This window comes from Rhinichthys klamathensis, unplaced genomic scaffold (genome assembly GCF_029890125.1).
Source record: "Rhinichthys klamathensis goyatoka isolate OS25496 unplaced genomic scaffold, OSU_Roscu_1.1 h1tg000184l_1, whole genome shotgun sequence".
Taxonomy (NCBI): Eukaryota; Metazoa; Chordata; class Actinopteri; order Cypriniformes; family Leuciscidae; genus Rhinichthys; species Rhinichthys klamathensis.
The window spans coordinates 2,501,843-2,515,934 of NW_026606712.1; the positions used below are offsets into that span (position 1 = coordinate 2,501,843).

General features: G+C 41.6%; 1 protein-coding gene across 1 annotated transcript in view; it reads right to left on the reverse strand.

Moving 5' to 3' along the window:
- The window catches only part of elfn1a (extracellular leucine-rich repeat and fibronectin type III domain containing 1a), a 160,965-nt gene that overhangs the window by 76,884 nt on the left and 69,989 nt on the right, over positions 1–14,092 (reverse strand). The gene's annotated exons all lie outside the window — the stretch shown is intronic.

A 14,092-nucleotide genomic window follows, 5' to 3' on the forward strand; every position in this document is an offset into this window, starting at 1 on the left:
ACATCACTTCTTGTTGACGTTCGAACTATTGTCAAACAAAACGGAGGCTAGCTAGACCCTCCCTCCTCCTCATCCGCACACTAACCCCCCAAACCACACCCCCAAACCCTTTTTGTCGGTCATTGGCTGGAACAGTTTGTTATGTTTCGGGGAGCGGGTCGCTGCAGTTTGTTTTTGTTGCTGTTTGTGGAGCCTGGGCTGTCTACAGAGATCGCGTTTCTTTACAGTGTGTTCAGAGGACAGGCAGCCAGCGGATAGTGAGGAGATGTTTGCTGTATGTGACAAAAAATGTTTTGGCCAAAAAACGCGCGACATCGCTTAGAGCACCTTTAAAACAAACTTGGTTCTTCAGCCGACAAAGTTTAAATCCCATGCATCTGTCTAGTGCACTTCCCATAATGTTTACGCATTAAGTCAGTAGACAGAGAGAAGGCGGTCTTTTGTTGCTGTTTGAACGCATTCGACCACATGAGCGTTTACACCATGAAAGAGAAAGAGCCGAGTAAGAAAATAGAGATAAATTAGAAATTGAAATTAAAAAACGATTGTAGCTAAATATGTTAGCTACTATCCACTGTATTTTTCAATGTGGAGGTATATCCTGTGAATGTGTGAGACTTATTCATTAGCTGCTATAGGGAAATAACTACAAGTAAATGGTACAAATATTTGCGCTACAAACGTCTCAGGTTACGTATGTAACCCTGGTTCCCTGAGAGGGAACGAGACGCTGCGTTTGAGACGCGGTGGGAACGCTCTGCGTGATTGCGTCATGAAGCACGTGTAAAATCAGTCCAATGGAAGCCCGATACGTCATAGGTGACATCATAGACCAGGAAACTATAAAGCACCCTTGAAAACAGACCACGACAGCTTCTGAAAAGTCTGAAGTAAGTCGATCAGGGTATGCAGGAAGTATGGCAGGCAAACGCAGCGTCTCGTTCCCTCTCAGGGAACCAGGGTTACATACGTAACCTGAGACGTTCCCTTTCAAGGGAACTTCGAGCTGCGTTTGAGACGCGGTGGGAACCCCATACCCACTACGCCATAGTGACAAATGCCCGTTCTGTGTGAAGTCCTTGGCGCACACTAAGAAGCAAGCAACCTCGCCCCAGGAGTGGAGAGGTCAAGGTCATAAAACCTGACAAATGTATGCGGAGAGGACCAGCCTGCCGCATTACAAATGTCAAGAAGGGAAACACCCGAAACTAAGGCCGTAGAGGCCGCCATACTCCTAGTAGAATGGGCCCGTACAGCCATAGGTGAAGGCTGACCGGCCGCTTCATAAGCCAATGATATAGCCTCGACTATCCATTTGCTCATAACCTGTTTCGATGCAGGGCACCCTCTTCTGAGTGACCCAAAACATACAAATAATTGCTCTGACTTACGCCACAGGGCAGCTCTGTGAACGTAGGCATCTAATGCCCGAACTGGACATAACAGGTTCAATTGTTCCTGATCTGGGGTATTAAAAGGTGGAGGATAAAAGGCCTGCAACACTATAGGGCCCCCAACATTCACTGGGACCTTAGGTATATAACCCGGTCTAGGGTATAGAAATGCTTTCACCATACCAGGTGCAAATTCCAGGCATGAAGGAGCCACCGACAGGGCATGCAAATCTCCAATTCTCTTAATAGAAGAAATAGCAAGGAGAAACAAAGCTTTCAAAGTGAGGAATTTTTCTGAAACCTCTTCAATAGGCTCGAAGGGAGCCAGAGCCAGACCCTCAAGTACAATGGCTAAATCCCAAGCCGGTGCTCTCGAGTGCAGTGCAGGTCTCAACCTCAATGTACCACGGAGAAAACGAGTAATCAGAGGATCTCTCCCAATAGAAGTACCCCCCAGAGGGGTATGATAGGCCGACATAGCCGCCACATAAACTTTTAAGGTGGAAGGAGATAATCCAGCAGAGAAACGGTCTTGCAGAAAATCGAGAACTGAACCAACAGGGCAGTTAACAGGATCTAACTGACGCTCACCACACCAGGTGGAGAATAATTTCCATTTCAGCGCATACAGTCTTCTCGTGGAAGGGGCTCTGGAATGGAGAATGGTCTCAACGACCTCAGTCGAGAGACCGGATTCTATGAGCCTGGCCCCCTCAGAGGCCAGGCCCACAGTTTCCACAACTCCGGCCGAGGGTGAAAAATCGTGCCCTCTACCTGGGACAGCAGGTCCCTCCTGATTGGAATCTCCATGGGAGAGCCGTTCAGAAGAGACACCAAGTCCGAGAACCAAACTCGAGTCGGCCAGTAAGGGGCTATTAGTAGCAGACGGGCCCCTTCCCGGCGAACCCTCTTCAGAACCCCCGGGAGCAATGATATCGGGGGAAATGCAGACAGGTGCAGCCTCGGCCACACCTGCACCATCGCATCCAGTCCGAGAGGAGCTGGGTGCGTGAGAGAGAACCACATGGGACAATGGGTTGTATCTGAGGATGCGAAAAGGTCTATCTGAGCACGACCAAATTTCTCCCATAGGAGCTCCACCACCTCGGGGTGAAGTCTCCACTCCCCGGGCCTCAGCCCCTGCCTTGACAGTATATCTGCTCCCACATTCTGACGCCCCGGAATGTAAACTGCTCTGAGAGATAGCAACTTCCCCTGGGCCCATAGGAGGATCTGATGGGCCTGCTTGCAAAGGTGATGTGACCTCAGACCCCCCTGATGGTTGATATATGAAACCACTGACGTGTTGTCCGTACGAACCAACACATGATGGCCTCTCAGGTCTGGCAGGAAATATTTGAGAGCTCGAAATACCGCCATCATCTCCAAACGATTTATGTGCCATGACAGATGATGGTCCTGCCAAAGACCTTGCGCCGAGCGGCCACTCATGACCGCCCCCCATCCTGTGAGGGAAGCATCCGTCGAAAGCGTGACGCGTCGACAAGAAGCTCCCAGCACTGGGCCCTGGGCGAGGAACCAAGGTTTCTTCCACATGACCAAAGCACGAAGGCATAGCCGCGTGACCTTGATCTTGCGGAACGGATTTCCCCTCGGAGAAAACCCCTTGGTTCTGAGCCACCACTGCAGGGGTCTCATGTACAGCAGGCCAAAAGTAATCACGTTGGACGCTGCTGCCATGAGCCCCAACAGTCTCTGAAACTGTTTCACAGTGAGTGACTGGCCTAGCTTTACATTTTTTACGGCTGTGAGAATCGCAGCGATCCGAGCAGGAGATAGACGTGCCTGCATTGTGGTCGAATCCCAAATTACACCTAAAAAAGTGGTCCTCTGAGTAGGGAGGAGAACACTCTTCTTGGTGTTGAGCCGCAACCCCAACTCCTTTATGTGAGACAGAACGACATCTCGATGCCGAACCGCCAAGTGCTCTGACTGAGCTAAAATCAACCAATCGTCGATATAATTTAATACGCGAATGCCCTGGAGTCTCAAGGGAGCCAGAGCTGCATCCACGCATTTTGTAAAGGTGCGGGGTGATAAACCTAGGCCAAACGGCAGAACCCGATACTGGTAAGCTTCGCCCCCGAAAGCTAACCTCAGGAACTTCCTGTGATGAGGATGGATAGATACATGGAAATAAGCGTCTTTCAGGTCTATTGTGACAAACCAGTCCTCGGACTGAATCTGTGAAACAATTTGCTTGAGTGTGAGCATCCTGAACTTGAGTTTCTGAACTCTGCTGTTTAACTGGCGCAGATCTAGAATAGGACGCAACCCTCCATCCTTTTTCGGAACAATGAAGTAACGGCTGTAAAACCCTGACTCTCTGTTGGGAGGAGGCACCCTCTCTATCGCTCCTTTTTGAAGAAGTGTCAGAACTTCCTGCTCCATAACCAGAGCCTGCTGTGGGTCCACCACTGTGGGAAGGACCCCTTGAAATCTGGGCGGACGAGAACCGAACTGAATTCTGTAACCCTTTTCTATTATGTGCAGGACCCATAAAGAAATATTTGGCAGAAGTTTCCACGCTGCCAGAAATTCTGATAAGGGAACCAGTCCCTCGAGACTGGCCTCTGGATTTGATTGAACAATCATTTCGGCGCCCTGAAGCGGCGAACCGGCAGGGAACAACCAAACTGACCGTTCTACAACCCTCCTCAGAGGATTGTACGGGGACGCTGACACCTCGGTGCCCTGAAACGGCGAACCGGCAGGGAACAACCGATGTGGCAACGCTGCGACTCTCCTCGGAGAATCGCCCCCCGGAGGGCGCCAAAGAGAAACGGTTCCTCGGAATCGTTCCTCCTTGGAGGGGACCACCCTCAGAAGCCTGGCACACTCGGCGTCAGGACTTCTTCTTAGTCCAGGCTCTCTTGGAGATGACAGTCCTCAGATCCTGTCTACCCCCAACAGGCCTGGACTGCGAACGCCACTCGGGAACCCCAGATTGTGGAGGAGCCCGAGCAGCGACGCTCTGTTTCTGCTGGAATCTGTGTGCGGAGCTCGTAGACGGACGAGGCTGCTCCATCTTTATATTACGTGCAGCCTCGGGGACACTGGACCGGCGAGGAAGAAACCTCTGAAACGCAGCCGCTTGTTTTTTATTTTCTTGAAACCTATCGACAACACAATTTATAGCATCGCCGAACAGACTTGTAGGAGAAAGCGGTGCGTCCAGAAGAACAGATCTATCTTTATCCTTGATTTCAGAAAGATTCAACCATAAATGACGCTCCGTGGCCACCAGGGCTGCCACAGAACGGCCCACCGATTTAGCCGTTTCCTTGGTGGCCCGGAGAGATAGATCTGTTGTGCGACGTAATTCTCGAACAGTATCAGCACTAACTTCCTCACATTCATCCATGTCCCTCAGCAGCTCAGCCTGATAAGCTTGTAAAATCGACATTGTATGTAAACATGCTGCAGCCTGACCTGCTGCCGAATACGCTTTACCCACCAGCATTGATGTATTTTTTAATGGTCTGGTGGGTAACGTCGGGGCTTTCAGTGATGACGCTGACTCGGGGGAGAGATAGCTCGCAAGCGTCTCTTCCGCACGAGGCATCGTCAAATAACCATAATTATCCATACCTCTAACTTTACTATAATTACTAGTTTGAGGATTATGAACTCTGAAAGACGCCGGTTTATTCCACGATCTGGACACCTCAGTGTGAAGATCAGGAAAAAACGGGAGTTCCCGACGAGGAGGTCGTGATCTAGATGGTAAATAACGTTCATCTAGAAGACTCTTTCTTGATTCAACATCAATATCATCAGCTGGCCACTCAATATTTAATTTAGTAACAGCACGAGATAAAACCTCCATAAGCTCCTCATCAGCAGGGGTATGAGCTGGCGAAAACTCAAATTCCCCCATATCGACGACATCCAATTCCTCAGAACTGGATAGCCGCAACAGTGGTGTCTCAGCCTGGGGAGGAGAAACCGCAGAGCGGGCTCCTTCCTGGGCTGGGACACCGGATTCAGCAGGTAAGGGCTGAGAAAGGGCGGGGCCCATCTCAAACCCCGCTACTAAATCCATATGTGAACCCCAAGATGAACGCCGCCGCAGTGCCTCGGCAGCCGCGGGACCCGCACCTCGGGGAACACGAACCGAACCATCCTCCTCAAAGAATGCCCGGCGAGAGCGGAGAGTTTTCATGGACAAACTCATGCAATGCTCGCAGTCAGCCCCCTCGAGGACCGACTGAGCATGCTCCACTCCCAAACAAGCAACACACATCTGATGTGTGTCCCCACCCGTAATGAAACGAGGGCAAGGGACAACACAACGTTTGTAATCTTGCTTGCTCGCCATAATGATATATATATATATATATGAATGATCGGACAGACAACAATAAATAGACAAGGACAGAGTCACAGAGAGCGCTTACTGAAGACAACAGAAGCTGTCGCCGTCTGTTTTCAAGGGTGCTTTATAGTTTCCTGGTCTATGACGTCACCTATGACGTATCGGGCTTCCATTGGACTGATTTTACACGTGCTTCATGACGCAATCACGCAGAGCGTTCCCACCGCGTCTCAAACGCAGCTCGAAGTTCCCTTGAAAGGGAACCAGTGTTTCTGAATATGATAATAACTTAAAGGACAAGTTCGGTATTTTACACTTAAAGCCCTGTTTAATCGTAGTTTTTGTCCAAGTCAAGTCAATGGAGTTGGACAAAAACTACAATAAAACCTGTTGGAAAGCATCTTTTGCAGCGATTTTTGTGTGAGCATATCAGTGAACACCCCAGACCACTCGGTGAGATTCACGTCTTTGTAAACTAAAGTTTAATGCGTTTTAGGAAGGAATGTTCCTGTGCACCTATGCAACCATTGTGGAGGTGGGGGGGTGAACCGAAAGACCACAGGGGCGACCACAGAAACCGAAAATTCTCGGGACAGCAGCATGTGTCCAAATTTCAATCTTAACCGTTCTATTTTATCAGAAACGATCTTAAAACAGGGCTTTAAGTGTAAAATACCGAACTTGTCCTTTAAAATAATAAATAAATAAAGCCTTGCACATTCTACTTAGAAATGGCCACGTTGAAAATAAGGTAGATAGAAAAGTAATTTATAAATTTATGTTGCAATGTTGTTGTAGCATTTGTCTTGTTGCTGGGCAGATTGCTTTTCCAATTAAGCTTCCTAATTGAAACTGATGCTATTTACAAGTAAGATAAAATATAATAAAATAATTTCAACTTGTATAAATATTTCATGTCCATGCATTTATTTATTTTGTACTTCTGTAACAAGAGGGATAAATGTAGGCCTACATTCAATCAGTTACTATTGTAAAATAACCCCCTTAGCTAGAATTATTCCTTATTTCATCAACACTGAAGTTCTCAATTTTAATATTTTTTTATTTGTCAATTTTTGGTTTGTAAATAGTGTGTTTTCAGAATAAAGACATACAATACAATACAATACAAATAAATGGCCCAGCAACAACATAGCTTAAGAAAGGTGGAAAGAGAGCAAATTCTTAACCACGAGAACCAAGAGGAGAGAGAATAAGGTTTGAGTCTTTGAAGCCGCACAGCGTGTGCAAGTGTCAGAGGATGATGGGAGGGGGTTTGAATGAAAGGATGCCGTTGGCGAGGACTGATGGGGCTTCCTCTAGTGGCTGCCCCTAATGCTGATTTTCAGGTTATTTTAAGACGGAAAAGTCATGTGGTTCATCTCTTGAGCATTTCGGAGAATCCCTTTAATGCTTCACGGTGGTATCATGCTTCACGGTGGTATCTACCGATGCACAAGCCTGCGTTTGAGTGTGGCTTCTTTGACATATGGTTTAAGCCAACCTCAACGCTGCAGATCTACAGGGAGAACGCCACAGTAAGAGAGGCTAAAAGAAGGAATTTGTATATGACAGTGATCGAGTATCACAGGAAATATTTTGACCACATAATAAATGTGACTTTAATTGGAAAAGAAGAAAAAAAGGCATTGTGATATTGTGTTGTCACTCAGAGAGATATCAATCCCACACTCGTGGGATCACACAAAAAAAGCCATCAAGATAATTATAATAAAAGGCAGTTTGATTACATTGCACACTTCCTGATGGTGTGGACTGGCAGCAGTAGAAGACAGAGAAGGTGAAAAAAAAAAAAAAAGAGACTCTGTAAATGTGATTTCACATCTGAGTGACTCTGTCTCTGTTAGGCCTGGAGGAAGAAAAGCAAAAGCCACACTGTTCATTTCCCCCTAGTGAGATGAGGAGAGAGTAAAGATTGAACTGTTGGACCTCCAAAAACACTCAGACCAAAAATAAAAGATCTGCTATTTGCTACTGAACAGCCTTTCTGAATTGATTTTTATTTTATTTTTCAGGGAGGGCTGGATGCCTTTACATACCCTCAGTTTTGGCACAAAGACAACACAAGTTCAGAGAGGGCAACATACTGGGGCATTTTCTCATAGAGAATTCCACCATAAAAGACTCACACTAAATCAATGATTATTATATACACAAGGATGATCAATTGTAGCAGAAGATATGAATAATTCAACAAAGGACATTACGTTTATTTTAGGGCTGTCAAATGATTAATCGTGATTAATCACATCCAAAATAAAAGTTTTTTTTACATAATATATGTGGGTGCACTGTGTGTAATTATTTTATATATATAAATACACACACATGCTTGTATATATTTAAGAAATATTTTCATGTATATACTGTATATAGATTTATATATAATTTATATTATATATAAATATAAATATTTTATATATAAATAAATTTTTTTTCTTAAATATACATGCATGTGTGTGTATTTATATACAAAATAATTATACAGTGCACCCACATATATTATGTAAAAAAAACTTTTATTTTGGATGTGATTAATCGTGATTAATCATTTGACAGCCCTAGTTTATTTATAATGTGTGTATATATATATATATATATATATATATATATATATATATATAATGTTATTCCCATATTACAGCATACTGTATAAAATCTAATCAAAATCTAATACTGAAAAAAGACATGTAAAATAAAATAGATACAAAAAATAATAATACAGAAAACACAGAATTTGGGGAGAAAATGTATGGATTTTATGGGGTCCTAAATTAAAAGCTAGCTTATTCTGTCGAATTTACTTGCAAACAACCCAGTTATTGTTTAGATTGATTCTTGAGGTCTAGCAAACATGTAGAATGCATTTTATTCCCCATTAATGGTATGAAATGAATATTGAGATAAATATAGATCTTGAATGATACTATTTTATTTTATTTTATTTTTTTGCCATATCGCTCAGCTCTATATTGTGGTCAAATCTATTTCAGATAAGCCTTCCACTAAACAGCACTTAAAACAAAACAAACCATGACTGGCAACTTTACATTTCACTTTTCTTCCTGTCTAAATGTGCAGTTCTTGGCCAGAATAGGCAGCAATGTGGACCAGACCTCTTGCTGGGGTTACGCGAGAGTAAGATCATTGCATCATGCTTTGGCTCAGAGTCATAACCATCCATCTGTACGAGTTTAGGAATTACTGTTGAAAATGGAACCTGACTACAAACAGAAGTGGTCATATGTTCTAATAAGAGAGAGGAGGAATGTTTTAGCATGGTGTAATCTGTCTCAAAATACCAATGATGTCTGACATCATGCTCTGGATATTCTAATTGGCCTCTGAGAGCCGGATGGAGCATTAGCGTAATTGTGATGTATCATGCAGGATGCACAGCCATATGCTGCAATGGATTTCCTTTCTTGTTATTTGTAGTTCATCAGACTCAAAATATGGAGGGAGACCTACAGTATTACTCACAGCAGATGTACACATTCAATTATTAAAAATGGCGTCTTAGGGAGGGCTATTTTCCAGGTTGACTCACCAGGTTTTTGAAAATCCACAATGCTAATTGATTCATCACAGCCCATAAAGAATAAAGATGGCTTTTGATCTATGTCTGAGATTTTGATGCATTGCAGAAAATCTGGGAAGTTGTTATAAAGTGAATAAAACACAGGCGTGATAAAAGGAAACCAAAAATAAAATGCTCTGGCAGTTTTCCTAAACGTAATATATACAACGTAATTTCAAAGAGAAACAGGAACGTCTGAAGATTATTTCTGCTGTAAGAGACAAAATAGCCTGGAGTACACATGAGAATAAATGAAAAGAATGATTATATCAACACCTGCACTAACTGCTTCTTTAAGTCAGCTTTTATTGTTACATTTTGTTACACAAAGCAATTTTCAAACAGTTTTTCCTTTTGTATTTCTTTCTCCCATTTTTAGATTTTCAGGTGCCATTAATCTGTTGCACATTGATTTTAAGCTGCACTCCACTTTTTTTTGTGTGTGTTCCCAACACATTTTGACTCCCCATCATCCACATTAACTTCCGATATAAAACAAACGGTCATTTACATACACGTGAAACATCCACTTTGTCTTAAAGCTTGTCATTCCATAAGGTAGTTCAGGTTCTCCATTATGTAAAAGTGAACGCCACCACTTGTCAATATTACAAATGTCAAACTCAACACAAAACCACTTAAAAGATGTACGCTTAGCATCTGCCCTATAAAAGTACATTACAGTTTTGCGATGGAAGCTGGAAGCAGAAGCATCGCGTTCTTTTGTCACAGCCACTTTAAAGGAGTGCAAGGCGTGCACGTCTGTGTAAAGAAAGAGCAAGCGTTGTGTTTTGGAAAGCAGAGGAAGTATGATTGTGGTTTTGTGGTGATCTTTGCTCGAGGGAAATCATTCATTTTTCAGGCTGCTTTTATAAGGAAGATTTGTGTCGAAATTGTAATATATTCCAAAGGATGGCCCGAATTACAGCTTTGTGAAAATGAGATTAATGTACGACCCTCCTATTCTTTCTCTCAAGGGTTATACAACGACAGAGCTCTTATAGAGCTAACTAAAGTGCTGTAATGACTTGTGTGCTTAATCTATGGAAGATATCTTGAGTGACACAGACAGTAATTAGTTATTATACTGAGTATGTAGGGTGGAAGGATGGACGGGTCCATTCATCAAAAGCGTTTCTTGGCTTCGGCTTCGGCTATGGCTGTGAGCATCTTCTTTTCAGAGCATATAGAGCTATGAAATGAGTTCATGATAAATAAGTAATCTAGGATTGTTTTCTGGAGCATGGCAAAGACGAGACTGCTTGCTCATAGTTAATGTATAAAGGGATTCTTTCAGGAGGCGATTCATTAGACATGACCGCAAGGACATTCAACTGGCTATGGGTGAATGCGCCCAAAGCATGCTACTGTGTGTCACTGTGAGATCTGAAGAGAGTATGTATCTATGACACAAAGGTATACATAAGGCTGTGGAGGTTAGCCTGAGGATTGATTAACCTTTGAGCTCAAAAACATCAAAGGCGAGTTATTCAGATACCAAAAGCCCCTTGTTAAACATTTCAAGTCATAACGAAACCAGCGTATGCTTTGTTTTTGTTTTTTCAAATTCACTGTTTTGATAAGACGATGCGCACTAAAAACAGACACTCATAAAACCGAGGATTAAAAGATCAACAGTTCCCTAATAAATGTGCGAGCGTGCTGGTATATCTATTTTTAGATCAAAACAACTCTTGATGTTCGGCTAGCTATTAATTAAACATGGACTCGTATCATATTTTTCTATTTACGAGGAAGATTAATTTCCTCCGTATAGTCTCCCTTACGGTCCTGAAAGAGAGAAGTGCAGCATTTTGGAGTCTAATCAGGAAATGGAAGACAAAAGTGGAAATAATTATCCCGAGTCCTTAAGGAGCCTGCTTTGCTCAGGGAATTTCTCACAGCTCAAGTATCCAGAAACAATAAACTTACTCTTAGTAGCCTCTTAGCCAAAAATAGATTGATTTTTTAGTTGTTTGCGTATACATGAGCTACTGCTGCTGTTAAATTTAGCCACTGTAATTTACATATGAATCACTTATTCAAGGACTAAAGTTAACTTTAGCCACACCTTACAATAGCGGATGAACATATAAAAACTAAAATGAATTTTGCATGTTTATTTTATTTTTCTATAAATTAACAGATAAGTTAATAAACCAGTTAAATACACTGCCTTTTAAATATTTGTGTCAGTAAATCTTTTTATGTTTTTGAAAGATGTCTTGTATCCTCACAAGGTTGCATTTATTCACAATTACAGTAAAACCGTAATATTGTCAAATGTTATAAATATTTCAAATGCATTTTTTTGTACTTGAATATATTTTAAAATGTACTTATTCCTGTAATTTCAAAGCTGAATTTTCTGCATCATATCTCCAGTCTTCAGTGTCACATGATCCTTCAGAAATCATTCTAATATGCTGATTTGCTGCTCAAAAAAATATTTCACATTATTGTCAATGTTGAAAACAGTTGTACTGCTTTTTATTTTTGTAGAAATCACAATGCCGTTTTCCCAGGATTCTTTGATTAATAGAAAGAACACAATGCCGTTTTCCCAGGATTCTTTGATTAATAGAAAGAACAGCATTTATTTGAAATAGAAAACAATTTAATGCATAGATAGATAGATAGATGGATAGATGGATAGATAGATGGATGGATAGATAGATGGATGGATAGATAGATGGATGGATAGATAGATAGATAGATAGATAGATAGATAGATAGATAGATAGATAGATAGATAGATAGATAGATAGATAGATAGATAGATAGATAGATAGATAGATAGATAGATAGATAGATAGATAGATAGAGTGAGTTCCCTGCCAAACTGGTTTAATTTACTCACCAAAGTAAATTTCCATTGCATTTGGTGGTTACAAGTGGTCATTTTTGTCTCATTTCAATGCATTATGTCGTCTATATTCTGAAGCTATTCTCAGGGGGGAAAAGACTGCATTTTCTAAACTCCTACATAACGCTATCAGTCAACAGAGGCATCGCGGCTCAGCCTTTGACCGAGGAATGAGGGTTTGGAATCCTTAATGCGTTTGTTCGTGTTGCACGGCTCTGGATCAATCGCTGCGATAATCTCTGGCTGGGAATGAAATGAAGGCCTGTGGCGTGTCCAATCAGTTGGCGAGTCCTGGCAGAAATAGATGTGGGATAAGTATTGTCATCAGGGCCATTAGTGTGGCTGGACTCTAATTCAGCTGAGGTAATTCCACAGACAATGAAAAAGACCACTGGAGCTCTATTGAATAACACTGCGCTGCTGAGTCCATCTTTTTACATGATAAGATCTGAACATCCCTACTCTATCCGATTCTAGTGCACAATTTTCAACTTCGGAGAACAATAAAGCGTATTTCAGCCAACCAGGATGAATTAGCGCTGACATTTCATATGAACTTTGGTGCAAAGTGATTCAATTTTGAGTGAGCAAAGCACATTTCAAACATTTTTCTTCACTCAGCTGACAAATGGAGCTTACCGCCATCAACACAAGACTTTGTCATGCCATTGATTAATTTACGATTAACACTGCAGTTCATCGTCAATCAAACACAATTTATGAGGTTGTTTTCTGGAAGGGAGAGATTGTAAAAGGTACAGGGTCCAAGCAAGCAGTAGCCTAATATCTGTAAAAAGACAACACAAGAACATGAATGAGGGAATGGTTCACCGTATACTTTTTTATTATTTAAAATATCAATATTAATATAATATAATGTTAATAACATAATGGAAATATGTATATATATACACACATATATAATATTATATTATATTATTAACTCTTTCCCCACCATTGACAAAACTTTCTGGCTATCCGTGTTTTTTTTTTCTGTTATACGGTATACGGGGCGCTATTACGAAACTTCTGAAAGAGAATCTCTGGATCAAAACAGGCACAAGAAGTGATAGAAGTTAACAGAAACAAGTGATAAAAGCATTGCGTATGCACGTTGTTGTCTTTGATTTTCTCAGCTTTTTGTTTATGTTTTTTAATGTCGTTTTCTTTTCTTTTTTTATGAAAATTTCCCACATTCAAGTCTTGATAAAAAAGCTAGAATAAAATGTTTTGTTGTTCTTGTTGTGTTTTTTTTTTCAAAGCAGAGGCTCTGTTCTATAGATTGTATGTTCAGATATTCATACAACAAAATATTCTGGGGGCCATGAACGTTTTGTGAAAAATATTCAAAATGCTGGCGATGGATATTAAAAATAAAAAACGGTGGCGGGGAAAGTGTTAATATATCAAATTCAATAAAAAAATATAATAAAACATTTTTTTAAACAACTTTTATTGTCAATACACCAACTCCATTGATTTCTATTGTACTGTATAGGCAAAAACAGACTTTAAAAAAATGTATATACATATATTTTTTTGTTCTGCAGAATAAAGAAAGTCAGATTTGGAATGACTAAGGGTGCGAAAATAACCGAAATTTCATTTTTGGGTGACCTGCCTTTAAGAGTTGTGTGTCTGAGGCCAAAGTGCAGGATAGGAGGCCTACAGATCAAGTTTCTCAGCATCAGTTTGCGTACAGTTGCCCTCTAAATGTTTATCAAGCTCCTCAGCGAGGAGCAAACGATCGGATGCAGTCCAAACAAAACAAGTGCAGATTGCAAATTAAAAGCATTTATTGGGGGCATCCAGCATGACGGGAAGTTTAAACAGATTTAACAGCGCAACGGAGCAGCCGCTTCCATTAAAATCTATAAAAACTGAGCTTTGAC